This window comes from Panthera onca, chromosome A2 (genome assembly GCF_046562875.1).
Source record: "Panthera onca isolate mPanOnc1 chromosome A2, mPanOnc1 haplotype 2, whole genome shotgun sequence".
Taxonomy (NCBI): Eukaryota; Metazoa; Chordata; class Mammalia; order Carnivora; family Felidae; genus Panthera; species Panthera onca.
The window spans coordinates 132,288,103-132,305,169 of NC_138340.1; the positions used below are offsets into that span (position 1 = coordinate 132,288,103).

The window sequence follows — 17,067 nt, forward strand, 5'->3', positions numbered from 1 at the left end:
CCATAGTGCATCTATGCTTGTCTCTATTCTTCCCTCTAGAACTTCAGAGAGTAAGCCTATCCTTCTTCCAGGTGAGCATCCTCCAAATATCTGATGATAGTTTTCATATCGGCATCCACTCTCAGCATCCTCAATAACTTCAGTTGTCTTATCACTACAAAGCTCCAAGGAAACACAGGAGGGAGAGACCTCTATCAGGTGGGGACCTGAGTGATATGAATTGAATAAGCAGCATTTGACTTCAAATTGAAAAACATTTTTCGATAAATGAAGGCACGAGGAGGGTTAGTCCCAGTGGAGTGAGTGAGCAAAGAAAGCAGTTTATATTTGGAAAAGTGAAGATTAGGTCCTAAAGATGTCCCTAGTTCAGCAGAGGGATTTCAGGAAGAACAGTGAGACCATGTAGGGTAACAGCACAAACTCAAGTTTGTGGTACAGATCATTAGAATCTTTGAAACAGGGACACCTAGGTGGCTCAGTTGGTTAAGTGTCTGACTCTTGAATTTGGCTCAGGCCATTATCTCACTATTTGTGGGATCAAGCCTCCCATAGGGCTCTGTACTGACAGCACAGAGCCTGCTTGGAATTCTCTCTCTGCCCCTCCCCTGCCCACCAATGCCTCTCTCAAAATCAATAAATAAACATATACAAAAATAGAAACCTTGAAACACTTTCAAACAGAAGAATGACATGGTACAAGACATGCTTTGGGAACATTATTTAGGTATAGAATGGAACTTAGAGAGAGAGGAGGATAATTAAAGGGTTATTATGGAACTCTAAATGGTGTGTAACAAATGCCAGAGATAGAAAAATGATGGGAGACATGATAAGAACAGGTTAAATGCAAGATACTCTGCAGAAATAGAATCATCATTTGTAGCCCTATCTCTCTTTGCTTTAATAGTAAGAAATGAATGCGTAAGAGTTGTATATTACAGATGTCTCTAAAGGCAGGATGGTGAGGTAGAAAGCAGCTTTAGAGTCACAGAGGCTATATCTCTTGCTTCAGAACCGTTGTCATGCACAAGTTATTTCAGGTAGGAATCTCATTTGCCTCGTTTGTAACACAGAGGTAACAAAGTGTGGTGGTGCCTGGTACAATGACACTAACCAGATGTTAGTTCTCATCCTCTTTTTCTTATTTCACTAAGACATTTTGTTAAGCCACATTGGTGTAGTAGGAAACACGTCTGCTGATGAAAGCCACAAAACTTGAACTCATGGTATGCAGAGTCCACTGTGTGAGATACACAAGTGTGGTAGATTGTATTGCTCACAATTACTCTCCTTTTGTAAGAGGATTCCATTGCCCAACCATCATCACGAAACTTGCAGAGACACTCTCTCTAGGAATCTTTTCTGCCCCACTGACTTTGAGATGTGAGCATAAGTGATGTATGCTATACATGAGAAGTTTTAAGAGACACTGAATGTTTTGACCAGTCGTTTTCCCTTCTGCCATGAAAAAGACATGTCCCAAATGTAGGTTACTCCTGGAATGAAGGGAACTCAGGAATCAGAGCCACAGTTTTTCAGAATTTGCTGCAACCAAAATGTAGGTGAGAAACCACTAAAATTTAGGGATTTTTGTTGTTGTTGTTGCTATAGCATAACCTAATCGCTTCTCGGCCTTTTGGCTAAGATCAAGTGTAGTATAGCATAACCTAGCAAAAAAAATGATAATTAACAAATACAAAACAAACAAATAATTGTAAAAAGAACCCCTTTGAGATGGATTTAATAAAGAAGAGGGACAACCAATTCTATCTGGGAGGAAAGTGGAACTCAGGGGATGATGCCATAGCAGAATGGGGAATCGAAAGTAGAGAGGGGTTGGGCAAAGAAAGGGCTTCTGTGAAAATTGGACATTTTGTGTCAAACTAAAATGCTAATAGGTGATAGAACAAGGGCTATTCATGGAAATGAAGATAGTAAAGTATGGTGGGAAGTTAGGGTGCATGTGGTGGTGACATGCACTCAAATCTCGAAAGGCTGACCCTGACCATTCCATGCAAACACACCCTGCCTCGGCCACTCCCAGAATTTCTGATCTACTTTCCTTCCTATGGCATCTAGCATCTTCTAATATGCCAGATAAGTTACTTACGTATCATATTTATCATTTATTATCTCTCTCCCACCACTAAAGTGTAATCTCCATGAGGGCAGAGATCTTTCCCTGTTTTGTTCACTGGTGCATCTCAAGCACTAGGAACAGTGAGTGACTAGACATAGTAGGTGTTCAATAAGTATTTGTTGAGTAAATGACTCCAAGGTCATACTAAGGAGTTTAGGTTTTATCTCAATGAATATTGGGAGCCTTTGACAATTTTAAGCAAAGGAATAAAGTTATTTTGCATCTCAGAAATATTGCAGCAGCAATATGGAAAATGGATTAGGGGGCAGCTGAGTAGCTCAGTCAGTTAAGTGTCCAACTTCAGCTCAGGTCACGATCTCAAGGTTCATGAGTTCGAGCCCCACGTCGGGCTGTGTGCTCACAGCTCCAAGCCTGGAGTCTGCTTCAAATTCTGTGTCTCCTCTCTCTATGCTCCTCCCCTGCTCAGGCTTTCCTTCTCTCTTGCTCAAAAATAAATAAAAATTAAAACAAATTTAAAAAATGAATTAGAGGAAGAAAGCAACAAACTCTCTCTTACTGATTCTTCTTAAGTGAAATCTGAAATAGCCACACTGTAAAATGTTTTAAAAGCAAGTCTTTAGGTGTTTATTCAATGTTTCAAAGCACCTCAGGAGGAACAGGGGTAGAAGCTGAGTGGGGCTTAGGAAGAATTGGGCAATTTTAGGGTGGAATAAAAGAGAAAGCCAGGGAAATATGAGATTTTAAAAGAAAGAAAACACAAAGTAGTATGGTGATAGGATTGTGGGGGCAAAGAGAGTATATGAGTCACTTACATGTTTAACAATGGCCAAAATAGACAAGGTTGAGAGAAATGATGATATTAATTCCTCAAGATTAAAAACTGAAATTAAGCTCCAATACCTCTCATCTCTCTTCCCCCTCTGTCTCTCCAGCTCTCTCCCCCTCCCTCTCCCTTTCTCTGTCTCTCTCCATCTGTCTCCCTCTCTTCTTCTCTCTCTCTCTCTCTCTCTCTCTCTCTCTCTCTCTCTCTGTGTGTGTGTGTGTGTGTGTGTGTGTGTGTGTGTGTGTATCTCCTGGTTCTCATATATCTTGTCCTAAAGTATTACCAACTCCAAAACCAAATGCCACTTAAGTATATAAGGTTTGTAGTAGTTGTTTCTTGATTTCTCCAAGAAATGTTTCATATGTAGAGCAATGGTTCAGGTCACTTTGTAGATCACATCTTAAGCACTAAGATAGTAGTACTTACAAGAAAAGGGAATTATTCCATTATGTTTAATCAACAACTGTTACAGACTTGACAGAATATTTTCTTTCTTGTGTCTTTCCTTTTTAAAGTTTATTTATTTATTATTTATTTATTTATTTATTGAGAGAGAGAGAGAGAGAGAGAGAGAGAGAGGGAGAGAGAGAGAGAGAGAATGAGTGCAGGAGGGGCAGAGAGAGATGGAGAGAGAATCCCAGGCAGGCTCTGCGTTGTCAACACCGAGCCCAATGCAGGGCTTGAACTCATGAACTGTGAGATCTTGACCGGAGCTGAGTCCAGAGTCAGAGCTTAACTGATTGAGCCACCCAAGCCCCCTTCTTGTGGCTTTTCTTAACTATGTAAAACAAATGTGTATTTTCCTAAACACATGTTTATCTAGGTGTAGAATACAGAAATGGAAACAATGGTTTTCATTTGTTCTACATATCTATGAAGAATTTAATCCTTTTGTAATGTTATACATCTATAATCCTTTTGTCATTAATCATGAGATTTTAATGGAGAATTCTGAAGCATTTTTTTCAAGATTAAAAAAATGTGAAAGGCTAATGTTATAAATAGTTTATCTTCATACTCACTGTAATCTAATTTTTAGTGCCAATTAGTGTTTTTTTAATATTAGCAGTTCTAATTATTTAGTACATTGACTTAAGACTTATATAAAGAGGATGATTTACTGCTAAATCACTGGTGTTCAAAATTGACTTCTTTAGTATTTTAGATTCAACCAGTCAATTGTCTGAGAAATTTATTTTATACCATTAGAAAATCCAGTATAATCAGATAATTAAGGTCTATTATGACTGAAGATACACTTCTAAATGATCAAAAGGCAGTTGGTGTTCATAAAAAAGAAGTTTCAAATGGTTTCTGGAGTCCCATCTATTGGTGTCATTTCTGAATCTTTTGCAAAGCAATATCTCTCAAAGAGCACAAATGAGGAAGTTCTGTCAGAAAGTCATCTCTGTCTTATGTTGGCCTAATTCAAAGGCCATTTTCACCTGACCTGCAAATCAAATGAATTTAGCTTCCATTTGCATACACTGAGCACAACATTCTCTTCTACCCGAACCAGCACCAAGGATGGAGAGACGGTGAAGGCACAATATCTCCTGCATGACTGTTTCATCAGCAGGGAAAGAGGTAAAGACAGGAAGAGGAATTACTGGAATATCCGCCAGCTGACCTTACTGACTTTCTCTGTAGGGATTTTTAGGTGAGAGAAAATCCAGAAAGTGGAGACAACAATGACAATGTGAATCTTTTTGGAAGATTTATTTGGTTCTCTAGGGAAATTTTGCTCTATATATGCTAGGACTTATTTCACCAGTGCCCTCCTAATTCCCAAATCCTATGTGAAAATAACTTATTTTAATTGTGTTTTAAGATGACAACGTTTTAAAATACGTATTTCAAATGTAACAGCAACTACATTTTATATGGAATAAAGTTATCATCATTAGCACTGGACATTGAAGATGAGAAAAACTGTTTGTTGTGAAAGTTTTAATTAACTATATAACCTAACACCCAACCTTTTCCTACCATAATTAATAGGAAATCTAATCATATAGTCAAGTATAACTCTTAGGTCTTTTCTTGTTTGTACTCCTTTTCTTATGTTCCCTATGTGTAAATATACATCTTTTAAGATTCAAACAGTATACACCTCTTTGGAACATTTGTTACAAATGAGGTAGAGAAATAAAAATTTGACTGTAGAGTAAAATTCATTTAAATAGTTTTGATTTAAATGATTTCCTGTGGTGCCTGGGTGGCTCAGTCAGTTAAGCAGCTGACTCTTGATCTCAGTTCAGCTCATGATCTCACAGTTTGAGTTCGAGCCCTGTGTCAGACTCCGCGTGGACAGTGCAGAGCCTGCTTGGGATTCTCTTTCTCTCACCCTCTCTCTCTCGTCCCCTCCCCTACTCTCTCTCTCTCCCTCTCAAAGATAAATAAACTTCAAAGAAATAAAAATTAAATAAAATGATTTCCTTTTAATTAAATAAAAATCAATAACCATAAGGATTTATTCCTCACAAATATCTTTGTCATTTTGTCAGATAACACAAAATAAAGATATAAAGATAATTTTTTTGATTCTACATTTAGCTTTTAATTATTTTCAATATCTTCTGTGCTGTTATTTAGAGCATTAACAAGGGTCCAATTTAATGCATGCCATAGGAACATTAATACTAAATTTTAAATATTAACATTTTCCAAGCACACACAAGCAAATAGATCCCCCTACACAGAACATGTGCTGTTAATTGTTCAATAAAATGCATAAAAATTATTTTAATAAATAAAACATGTAGTAAACAGTGTGGTTACACCATTAGACTGTAAGTTAGGTAACATTTTAAAATCTCTCTTCATTATTATCTTACCATTCAGTTGCTGATGTCAGGAAAAATTAGTCTCAAACCTGGACCAATTGTACCCACAAGCTGTTTAATAGACTACAGCTGACTTAATAGTACCTAGGAATATTCACTACTGCCTTTAAGAGCAAATCAATGTGGTAAAATCTAATAAAATATAAAATATTTAAAACTTGCCTTGTGACAACTGTAACTTTTCTTTTAATGAGTGGGCAACTTTTTTGAGGTTGGCGAGAGGCTGATGAAATAGCGCGTTACAGAGGAAGGCACGTGGGCCCAGCACAGCCGCAAACGGCACCGGACGCCCCCTCACAGCGTCACCCACATGAAACGTCTGCGACACGAGGGCCAGGCCCTGTGGCTGAGGTTGTCTGTGCTCTGATGAGCCAGCACTGCAGGTTGCCTTTTCTATTTCTGCAGTGATACTGGTGACGCTGAATACATACAATGAAATAACACCATACATTTAAAACAGAGATTAACTGCTCTTGTAATATACGTTTTCTTAAAAAATAAGAATCTGTAGCGTCTTTTTGTCTATCAGGGAAAGAGAGTTATGTGGTTTCTGTATTTTTTTCTTGGTATTTTATATAATTCGTTTTAGTTCATCGCTATGGTTACTTTCTAGTCTAGGCAATTTATCCCAAATCTGGAACTGGCTTTCATTGTCAGCTGGAATAATAAACTACAGTGATCTACAATGAGAAAATCCTAGCTACATTTCAATAAACTGAAAAGTCAAATGTCTGAGTAATGAAACAAGGAACAGGAGGGTGGATGTGGAGAAAGGACATAGAGAAACTAATGTGGCGATGTGACTATTCAATCTAAAGTTTAAAATCTAGGAGTGTCTGTGTGGCTCAGTAGGTTAAGTGTCCAACCTCAGCTCAGGACATGAGCTCTCCATTGGACTCAGGTCATGATCTTGGGGTTTGTGAGTCTGAGCCCCACATGGGGCTCTCTGCTATCAGCGTGCAGCCTGCTTCATATCCTCTGTCTCCCTCTCTCTCTGCCCCTCCCCCCCTCTCAAAAATAAATAAACTTTAAAAAAAAGTTTATAATATACTTGGAGATGGAAGCCATGTAAGATGTTCATACGATCTAAATGAAAAGTATACGTGTAGAGCAGCATTACCAGCTGTACAAAGTAACAGAGCATGAATTGAACGCATAGGTTCTGAGGGAAGGGTGAGCGGAGGAAAGAGTCACCAGAGGAGTCTGTGATAGTACGTTTTCTGTAAAGGTTAATGCGGCAATTGACAAGAACACTGGATTTATATAAAGTAGAAGGAATGCTTTCTAGGTAGAGTGCTTCTCTGAAAAAGCACAAAGTATGGACCAAGTGAAAATGTTGGTAGAAGGAAATGAGACTTATTTAAAATAAATCAAAATCTGTGACATCTTGTCAAGAGAAAACAGCAAAATTAAAAAGAAAATCTATAAACCAGAGTATACTCTAGAGATTAAGTAAAAATACATTATATGTAATCTAGTCTCTGTTACCATAAACATACATGTGGGGCTGGTACCTGTATTACACATATTTTACGAAGAAAAAGAGAAGAGTGAAATATTTTATACTCAGCGTTATTAAATAACATTCCTATATTTATTTCAAAATCCCTAAAAGAAAAAGCAATGTGAAGCAAGTTCAGGATCATAAAATAAAAGGAAGATAAGAGATTTGAGTTTATATTAATTGTCAATCTTTGTAAAGTGTTTCAAAAAGGAAAGAAATGACCTTAGTAGCATCATGAGGAATTTAATATTCAATGTATTTTCTAATGATAGATGCTTATGGATAAAACACAAAAGCAAAGGGAGATTCAGGGGACTGTGTGAAACAAACCAGGGAGGTTTATGCGAGAGGAAGGTTAGAAAGCGTCAAAGCAGCATTTGTAATAGAACACTTGACTAAGAAGCTGGAAACTGATTCTCAGGGTTGCTTCTAACACTAAGTAGCTAACCCAGCTTGTCATCTATTAAAGTTTATGAGCCTTTTGCAATCATTTCCAATTCCATTCTTTTGAGTCAATAAACTGAGCGTAATGTAAGAGGACGGGTAATGTCTTCTGGATCTGGACTTTAGAAATCAATCAACTCTAAAGAGAATTCTGAATATGAAATGTCTTTACTAAATAAGCATTTTTTTCTAAATTGTCCTCTATGGTGTGATCTAAATGGCTATTTTCACTTTCTTTTTAAATCTATATGGGGATTAAAAGTATATTCAAATAAGACAGAGTATAAGTTCGACCTTTGCTTTACTGCTCATGAATGGAAAATTCTCTTTGAGATAAGTTTGTTTGTTTTTTTTTAAGTGAAGGTTTTTTGATACAGTGTCTCCATAGATAGACCAGTTCTTATCAAATAATGACTTCTCATGTAATATTCAGAGAATATTTCAGGGGTTATCAACCAATGGCACTGATACTACTGAGTAAAACCAAGGATAATTATTGAGGACACGCTCATTTGCTGTCATGCAGAAATACACTTAGATAACAAATTACCCAAAATATATTTTCTACTCCTATTTCAATGCAGTTACAGTTTCTTATCTAGTTTCTTGCTTCTTTAAGGACATCTAATCACAAGACTCATACTCAAAGGAACTTGATAAAGTAAACTCTAAATTCTCAATTCAATGATTATGCAACTATCCAACTATCCAAGTTAACCCAGATGTTCCCATGTTGAAGATTCACTATAGATGGTTTATTTAATGAATTAAAATTAGAATATGAAAATCCAAAAGAAATGCCAATATTAAAATTTTGGTAAAGTGCAAATGACCCAAGGATATTCATAAAAAGTAGTCTTATTATTTGCAGTCCTTAGATTTCTGAAACAAAATCATTTTTAACTGGAATTCGCCCTAACAAAATGACCAATAGAAAAGAGACCCTTTATTGGAGAAGAATTTAGGGTATTGACAAAAAAAAGGACTGGCAATAGAATATAAACATGAAATGCAGTAAGTAAAGATACTTCAAGAGTATCTTTACATTGTCACTCACACTTACAGAATTTACTAAGCAAAGGGACTATGAAATCTTCTATGGTACTTTCTAGTTTTTAAATTATTTACTGTTTTCATTGATTTACTTCATCAGAACATGTCCAAAAGGAAGAATTTGTTTCTTTTTTATTTTCATTTTAAGTTTATGTGTTTTTTTTTGAGAGAGAGAGCATGGGAGAGGGCAGAGAGAGAGAGAGAGAGAGAGAGAGAGAATCCCAAGAAGACTCCATGCTCACTGTGGAGCCTGATGTGGGGTTCCATCCCATGAACCAGGAGGTCAGTGATCTGGGCCAAAATCAAGAGTTGGTCACTCAACTGACTAAGTCACCCAGGCACCCCCAAAAGGAAGAACCCTTAAGGTGATTACTACATTCTGTGGGAACTGGTTGAGAATACTTTTCTTAGGCTGTAATTAAAAGCTCTAGTTCTAATCATAATGGATAATATGAACTATGAAAGTTGAACAGCCTAACAATGTACCTTAGGAAATAGAGTAATGGAACAGGCAAGTTGGTGTTGTTGTAAAATAAATGTTGAGAAACCTATGACTACAAATAAAAGATTGCATAAGGTATCCTAATTTCATGCATAAAAAGCAATAAAACAAATTCCACTGCTCCTGTCAGAAATTATGTTTGGATAGGATAACATTTATGACTAATACTAATTCCTGAGTTTTCTATGCTTTAATTTACTTAAATGCATGTAAAAAAAGCTTCCATAGGATAATCTTTTGTTAGTTGAGGTACAACCTCACATACCCAAATTTAGTAAGAAATGTCAGAAATGCTACAGCTGGTAATTGCAGAGTGAACCTAAATCAAATAATAGCTTTTTAATCATTAGAATGATCACAGTAATTTGAAAGGTGAACATAGCAAGAATGATGTTAACATGAAATTGTTGATATCAAAAACTGAAATTAATACTGGATCATTTCCATCATTAATCAGGAAATAAATCTCTCTTGCAAGAGAACTTTCCGAGAGCGGCTAATAACTGCTATCACACTTTCCTGAATCCATAAACCAAATATAGATCGAAGAGTGACTGATATTAGGAGCCTGAAAGTGACAGTTCCCTCATGAATTTCACCAGACCACGTGACCTCTGTGGTATTAAGACTTGAAGGAAAATTATCTTATCAGGAAATAATTCAGCAGTCAGCTTGATGCGTATGCTGCACTGCAAAAGCACAGACATCTCCGTCAAGCTGATTTTTTGCCATTATCTGCATGTTTAGAGCATTACTTGAAAATAGAAAAAGATGGAATTAGCAATAAGTTTTGTAGTAGTATACAATCACAGCAAACGCAATAAAAATAGGTCCAATAAGCGGGAATGTGGCTAAAATGTGACCTCTCAATCTTTATTCATGATGGCTATTGGCATGCCCCAAATCACCATTTGGATATTATCCATCTCTATCAAATACTTCTCCATGACAATAACATTTCTTTAGTCTTAGAGATATAGACACATGGGAACCTATACCAATAGAATGCTTTTTTTTTTTTTTTGGATGTCCCAAATCACTAAACCAAAGTTATCGATTCACCATGATTTTTCATCAATATACTACTATTCCAAGAAAGCAAATTTAAACATGTTTTTTCACCTTATGTCTTGTCCCTGACAAATATTTCAAAGCAAGTGGCAATATCAGCTATGACTTCCACCCAAGGACTTTGGAATTGCCATCAGAGTTATATGGGAAATAGTTTGGCGAAAAATATCAAAATTTAAAATATCTGTATTCATTGACCGAACAGATCCAGCTCTAGGAATTCATTTAACAAACAAATATATTTATTTATCCAACTTATATACTCACATTAGAGTACAAAGATACACACCTATGTCTTTATTTGTAGCAATATTATAATAATAATAAAATAGAAACAACCTAAGTATTTATTACTTAATGTTTTACTTATTCATACAATAAAACACTACACAACCTAGTAAAATGAATAAAGTAATTGATCATAATATTTTGCTACACAAAATATTCACATATATATGTGCATTGGAGCAGAATAAGTTACATGATTCCATTCTCTGTTTTTTAAAACAAATATAAAACTTTGTATATGGAAGTTAGGAAAATTCATACTTTAAAAGCAGACTACAACTTAGACTTCTTTTTCTAGGCCTCAATATAATAAAGTTGAATCAAAGGAGGTTCTTAAACTACATTACAAAGTAGTAATAACTGCCCCCCTAGACTTATAAGAGATAGCACATTAGGACACTGAGCCCCAGAAAACCAATGAGATAAAAAAAAAAGTGATTTCTAGAGGAAGTCAATAGACCCTAGCTGCCAGCGTAACGTGACAATTGGAAAGCCATTGCTTCCAGTAGAAAGTGGCCAGTAAGCTTTAACTACGTCTTTACTAACGGATGGGAGGCAGAGATTGCTTGAGGTAATCAACAATGAAATATAGAGAAAGAGTTTGGGATGACTGTAGCAAGGGAACAGCCTTTCCTATACTATATAGAATAAAGGTGAAGAACATGAGTGTTTTCAGGTTACACATATACCATTTATTAAATTCTAAGTGCATTTTTCCCTTGAAGTGTGTCTTGGGATCAGTGTGGACATTTACTCTGGTCCTGTCTCTTTTATTGAATTATTTTTGGCTAAAGTAATTAGTATTTGAATGGTATATTTTATAACTCGTGACTTCCTAGAATCAAGGAATAATGGTTCACACTTATTGAGGCACATAAAATATAAAGAAGCAAACATTGCTGAGAAATGGAATAGAAGAGCAAGGAAACATCATATGAATGGCACACTTTTAATTTTAATTTAATATACAGCTGAATATTTGATTAAAGGTGTTTGTTTGTTTGTTTTTACTGATTTCCATAAACTATGTTGTTTGTCCAAGCCACCATTTTGGAAGGATGCATGCATAACACCTATTTGCAGTCCCTGCTAGGATGTAAGTAAGCTCCACGCGGGCAGGCATTCTTGTCCGCCGTGCTCAGTGATGTCTCCCAATCACCTAAAAAAGGAATTGCCATACAATAGGTGCTCATGAATATATAGATGAGTGAATGAATGAATAAATGAATGAACTTAATTGCTTTTTAAAATGAGCCTTGACATTTTCCCTATGCTTATGTGGACATACAGGCCTTAAACTTTTCCTGTGCTCCTAAAGGAAATAAAATTAAAAAATAAATAAATAAATCAAAAAACCTCTGTCTACTGATGCTGAGGTTAAGATTTACCCAGCAGAAATAATTTCAGTTCCAGAATTTCCCTTCACATATCATGAGCTCTGTCTCTTACTCTATCTATCACCGTGTGTGCAACCATTTGTGCGTTTACAGCCATCATTGACACTAGAAGTATTTCCACCCACCTTATACAGGTTCCCAACTTTGAACTTTTTTCTATCCTAGTACCAACTACGATAGCAATAACATAGGATTTAACATAATTACATATGACCTAGCAATTCCATACCTAAGAGAAGTGAAAACATGTCATACAAAAGTTTGTACATGAATGTACATAGCAGCATTATTCATGATAGCCAAAAACTAGAAAAAACCAAAATGTGCATTAACTCACGAAATGATAAAATGTGGTATATCTCTACAATTAACTACTTTTTCACAATAAAGAGGAATGAAGTTCTGATACATCCTTCAATATAGAAGAACCTTGGAAATGTTATTTATGCAGCAGGAAAGAAGCCAATCACGAAAGATCATGTTGTATGACTCTAGTGATAGGAAATGTCCATAATAGACAAATCCCAGCCTGGGGCTGGGCGAGAAGATCCAGGAGAAGGGAGTGACTGCTAATAGGTATGAGTTTTGGGAGAAAGGGTGATGAAAATGTTTTAAAATTGGTGGTAGTGAAGGTTGCACACCATTGTGAATATGTCAAAAATCATTTAATTGTAAATATTAAATAGGTGAATTCTATGGTTTGTGAGCTATATCTCAAGAAAGCTATTTTTTTTTAATTTTTTTTAACGTTTATTTATTTTTGAGACAGAGAGAGACAGACCATGAACGGGGGAGGGTCAGAAAGAGAGGGAGACACAGAATCTGAAAACAGGCTCCAGGTTCTGAGCTGTCAGCACAGAGCCCGACGTGGGGCTTGAACTCATGGACCGTGAGATCATGACCTGAGCCGAAGTCGGCCGCTTAACCAACTGAGCCACCCAGGCGCCCCAAGAAAGCTATTATTAAAACCAATAATAATTTTAAAAGTTTAATGTATTTACATACTCTTGAATACACTAAGGAACAAAATTCACTTTGATAATCTCAAAAAGTTAGAAACTTTTTAAAAAAATTTTAAATGTTCATTTATTTTTGAGAGAGACAGAGCATGAGTGAGAGAAGGGCAGAGAGAGAGGGGACACAGAATCCGAAGCAGGCTCCAGGCTCTGAGCTGTCAACACAGAGCCCAATGCAGGGCTCAAACTCACGGACCACAAGATCATGACCTGAGCTGAAGTCAGACACTTAATTGACTGAGCCACCCAGGCGCCCCAAAAAGTTAGAAATGTTTTAAAAACATAAATAGTTTTCTAACTCAGCCCCATTTAAATTGATTGGGAAATGTTCTTCTCTGCCAAACTTTTAATTTGATGATTTTTTTCTTATCACCTATTTGGATGTTGCCTGTTACTAAGTTTGCTTTTCTCTCTTCTGAAAATAGGAAGCAGGAATGACACCTCTGAATGTGCATCTGTGTGGCATCTTGCTTTCAGGTATTCACACGGGTGCCCCACCGAGGGAAATCCAATGCAAGGGATGACAACGGAAGCTCTTCACAATGGTTTGAAGCTTATTTATGCTGGAAGAAGAAATGAGAAATCAGTTGAGTAAAAGAGGGTTAACTAAAAGTAAAATTTGGGGGCGTCTGGGTGGCTCAGTCGGTTGAGCCTCTGACTCTTGATTTCAGCCCAGGTCAAGATTTCATGGTTGGTGAGCTTGAGCCCCGGGGTTGTGCTCTGCACTGACAGCACGGGCACCTGCTTGGGATTCGCTCTCTCTTCCTCTCTCTCTGCCCTTCCCTCACTCATGCTTGGGCACTCTCTTACTCTCTCACTCTCTCTCTCTCTCTCTCTCTTTCAAAATAAATAAATAAGCATATAAAAGTAAATAAATAATAAAATTAAAATATCTTGAAAGACAAGATATTTCCCATTTCATTGTTTTCATGGTTGGCCCCTCACTTCCCACAGTGCTAGACCCTATAAATACATTTAGTTTTAAGTATGGCTCTATTTCTGCCATATATCAAAAGACTTCTTGACCTATCTACTCCCAATTCCCAGATTATTCCAAATACTTCAGAGAATAATCACTTGTCTCATAAACTGCCATTTTTTAACCACAATTATTTTGACATATTCATAGCCAAAATGCTATTCCCATCCCCTCATATACTAACAAAAATGTCTTCAGCTCATGAGGATCAACAAAATAGAGATGTGTGGGAAAAAGAGTATAAAGTTTAGTTACATTATTTTTTCTTTTGACAGAAAAATGTGGCAAGTAGGAATGTCCATTGAACAATTACATATTTCATTTTGCAGCCTTATCACAACATAACGTTATGTGGGGATTTTGTAGCTTCCCATCAATTATAAAATACCAGAGCACTAGTAAGTTGACTACATGGTGTAATTATTGGCCTAATAAATCCAACAAATTTGTTCTTACATACCAAGAAGACTTATCTCCAAAAATGTATGTGTGTATATATATTTCATCCAAAAAAGATATATTTGAGGCCATTCCATAATTTCACTTTATAAGAGTCTAAAGACCTGAAGATAAATCAGTTTATAATTACTGGTTCATCTTTAAAACTAGTATATTTGCAGTAAATTGAATTTCCCACCAAACATTTCAAATTTCCCAATTCCCACATAGAAAGATAATGCAGTCACCATAATGTGTCAAATATTGTACTGAACATTTAAAAGCTAATAAACATAGCTTTTAAAATAATGTTGCTGAAAAGAAATTAATTTCTAGTTTAGTTCAGTAAATAAAAGAAATATCTACTTGAGATTCACTTATAAAAACCGACCCCAAGATATAATTCTGAAGCTTAGGAATTACTGTTCCCGATTTTATAACAACATGAGGGCAACTCATCACATTACACTCATATACTGTCTTAATAATAACTTATTGAATTTCACCATTTGTATTGAACTCTTCCATAATTCTATGACATTTATTTGGTCAAGTTATTAACTGAAATAAAAATTTACAGAGCTGTTGTGTGATAGAGTATGTTTCCCAAGATGGTCAGTTGCCCGCTTGGGGCGTGACCTTGCCTTTCTCCCATCAAGGGGGATGTCTATTTACTCTTGAACCTGAGTGGACAAGGTAATGGTTCTGACCAATAAAATGAGGTAAAAATGACATTCTGAGAACTCCAAACCCAAGTCTGAAAAGTACTGGCAGCTTCCGATCCCAGCCTCATGGTGCACTCAGCGTTAGGATACTCCCTCTCGGAACTCAGCTGCCACGCTGTGAGAAGACTAAGTCACGTGGAGAGGCCATGGGTTGGCATTTCTATTATCAGCCCCAGCTGACCTCCCTGCTGACAGCCAGCAGCATTTGCCAGCATGTGAGTGAGCCATCTGAACATCCAGCCCTATACAGCCTTCAGAGACGCCAGCCCCAGCTTCAAACTGACTGAAAACCAGGAGACACCAAATGAGAACCACCCAGGTAAGCTCAATAACTCATAGAACCATGAGAGAAAATAATAAACTGCGGTTTCAAGCCATTCCAGTTTTGGAGTGGTTATTCAGCAATATATAACCAGAACATAAAGTGCTACTTTACTGATCATATAGCATACCCCTGTCCCCCTTCCATCTGTTACATGAAGACACAGGTGAAGGCAAGGAGAAAATTACCACATGGCCTAGAGATATTGGAGAAAGGAATATTTCATGTTTAACTTTACTGTTCTTAAAACTGGGTCCTATAGCCAAGTATTTGAAAATAATTTTGTCATAAACCATAGGTAAACTACCAGATACATTTATTGAAGAATTGTGTTAGAATTTAAATTGAATCTGCTCTAAATGTGCTTTGTTTTCCCCAAACTCATCCTCTTCCATGGACTGCTAAAGGTTGACTTATGATTTAAGTTCTTTTTTACTGTTTCAAACACCTCTCCAGATAGTCCCCAGATTTCAGGATCAGCCACCACCAGAGAAGCATGTGATTTCTAGACTTTCCTCTTTGCTATGTGTAATTCCCTGGAATGGAAAGGAGGAAAAGAAACTTTGGTGCATTGGTCTCCCCAGTTTTATGCCCATGGCGGCAACCTCAGGTGATACCTGAATAAGATCTGGCCACCTAGTGGCAGCAATTCCCCTTGATGGGGTGGATCTCCTAAGGGATTCGTCTGCTTCCCCTGATGGGTCACGGCTGCAACCACTCTGAGGCATTTCCCTCTTCTGCAGTAGGATCAGTTCCTTGGGATTGCAGCTACAGATAGCCTCTCCTGTAGCCAATTCTCATCCTGTGCCCTGAGAACAACTGCTGGGTTTTGTTTTGTTTTGTTTTGTTTTAAACTGTGGTCACATTAGAATTGGCTGGGAATCTTTTGAAACTCCCAATTCCAAGGGTGCATGTGTGACCAGTTACATGTGAATCTCTGGAGGTAGAACTCAGACACTAGTGTTTTTTAAGCTCCCAGGTGATTTGAATATGTAGCCGGGTCTGAGGACCACTGTCCTAGAACAATCTTAGTTCTATGAACAGTTTAACTACTCAGCATTACCCTTTCAGTAGGATCACTAAATGGCAACTATTCACACATTCCTTGCTGGGCCACCAAAGAACAACTGTGGGGCAGGTACATGTTTTTTTTCTAGGATCTTAGAAACTCTTCATGGAGTTAAAGTTAACTCATATTCAATGCCATGGATTGAGCTTTGGGAAAGCAAAAACCAGTTATATTTGACCCCTGCAACCAGGAGAGTAAAGTCCACTCCTGGGAGGTGGGAAAGGCAAGGATGGAATAATCCTGAAAGTAACTCATTTTACTATAATGTGCCTCATACACTAACAGAGCAGTTCTACAGGAGCACCAAGAAGGCACACTTTGAAAGAGTTTTTGGAGGTTCAATCAAGCAGAGGGAAATGCATAAACAGAGGCCCAAATTAAAGCCAGGAAGAGCACAGGTCAGGGAAGGTCGGCTGATCTGATAAGGCTCCTGGGCTTGGGGGTGGTGGAGAAAGTTTACATTATTCTATTTGCATTTTTTCCTGTACT

General features: G+C 37.0%; 1 long non-coding RNA gene and 1 pseudogene across 2 annotated transcripts in view; both read left to right on the plus strand.

Annotated features, from left to right (window-relative positions):
- The first annotated feature begins 1,620 nt into the window (after positions 1-1,620).
- LOC132680011 (U2 spliceosomal RNA) lies at positions 1,621-1,730 on the plus strand (annotated as a pseudogene).
- Positions 1,731-15,363: 13,633 nt separating this feature from the next.
- Positions 15,364-17,067, plus strand: part of LOC132679410 (uncharacterized) — a 28,786-nt gene continuing 27,082 nt past the window's right edge. For both annotated transcript variants that reach the window (XR_009610146.3, XR_009610143.2), the window contains exon 1: positions 15,364-15,506. This is a non-coding gene — a long non-coding RNA (uncharacterized LOC132679410). The remainder of the gene's footprint in view (positions 15,507-17,067) is intronic.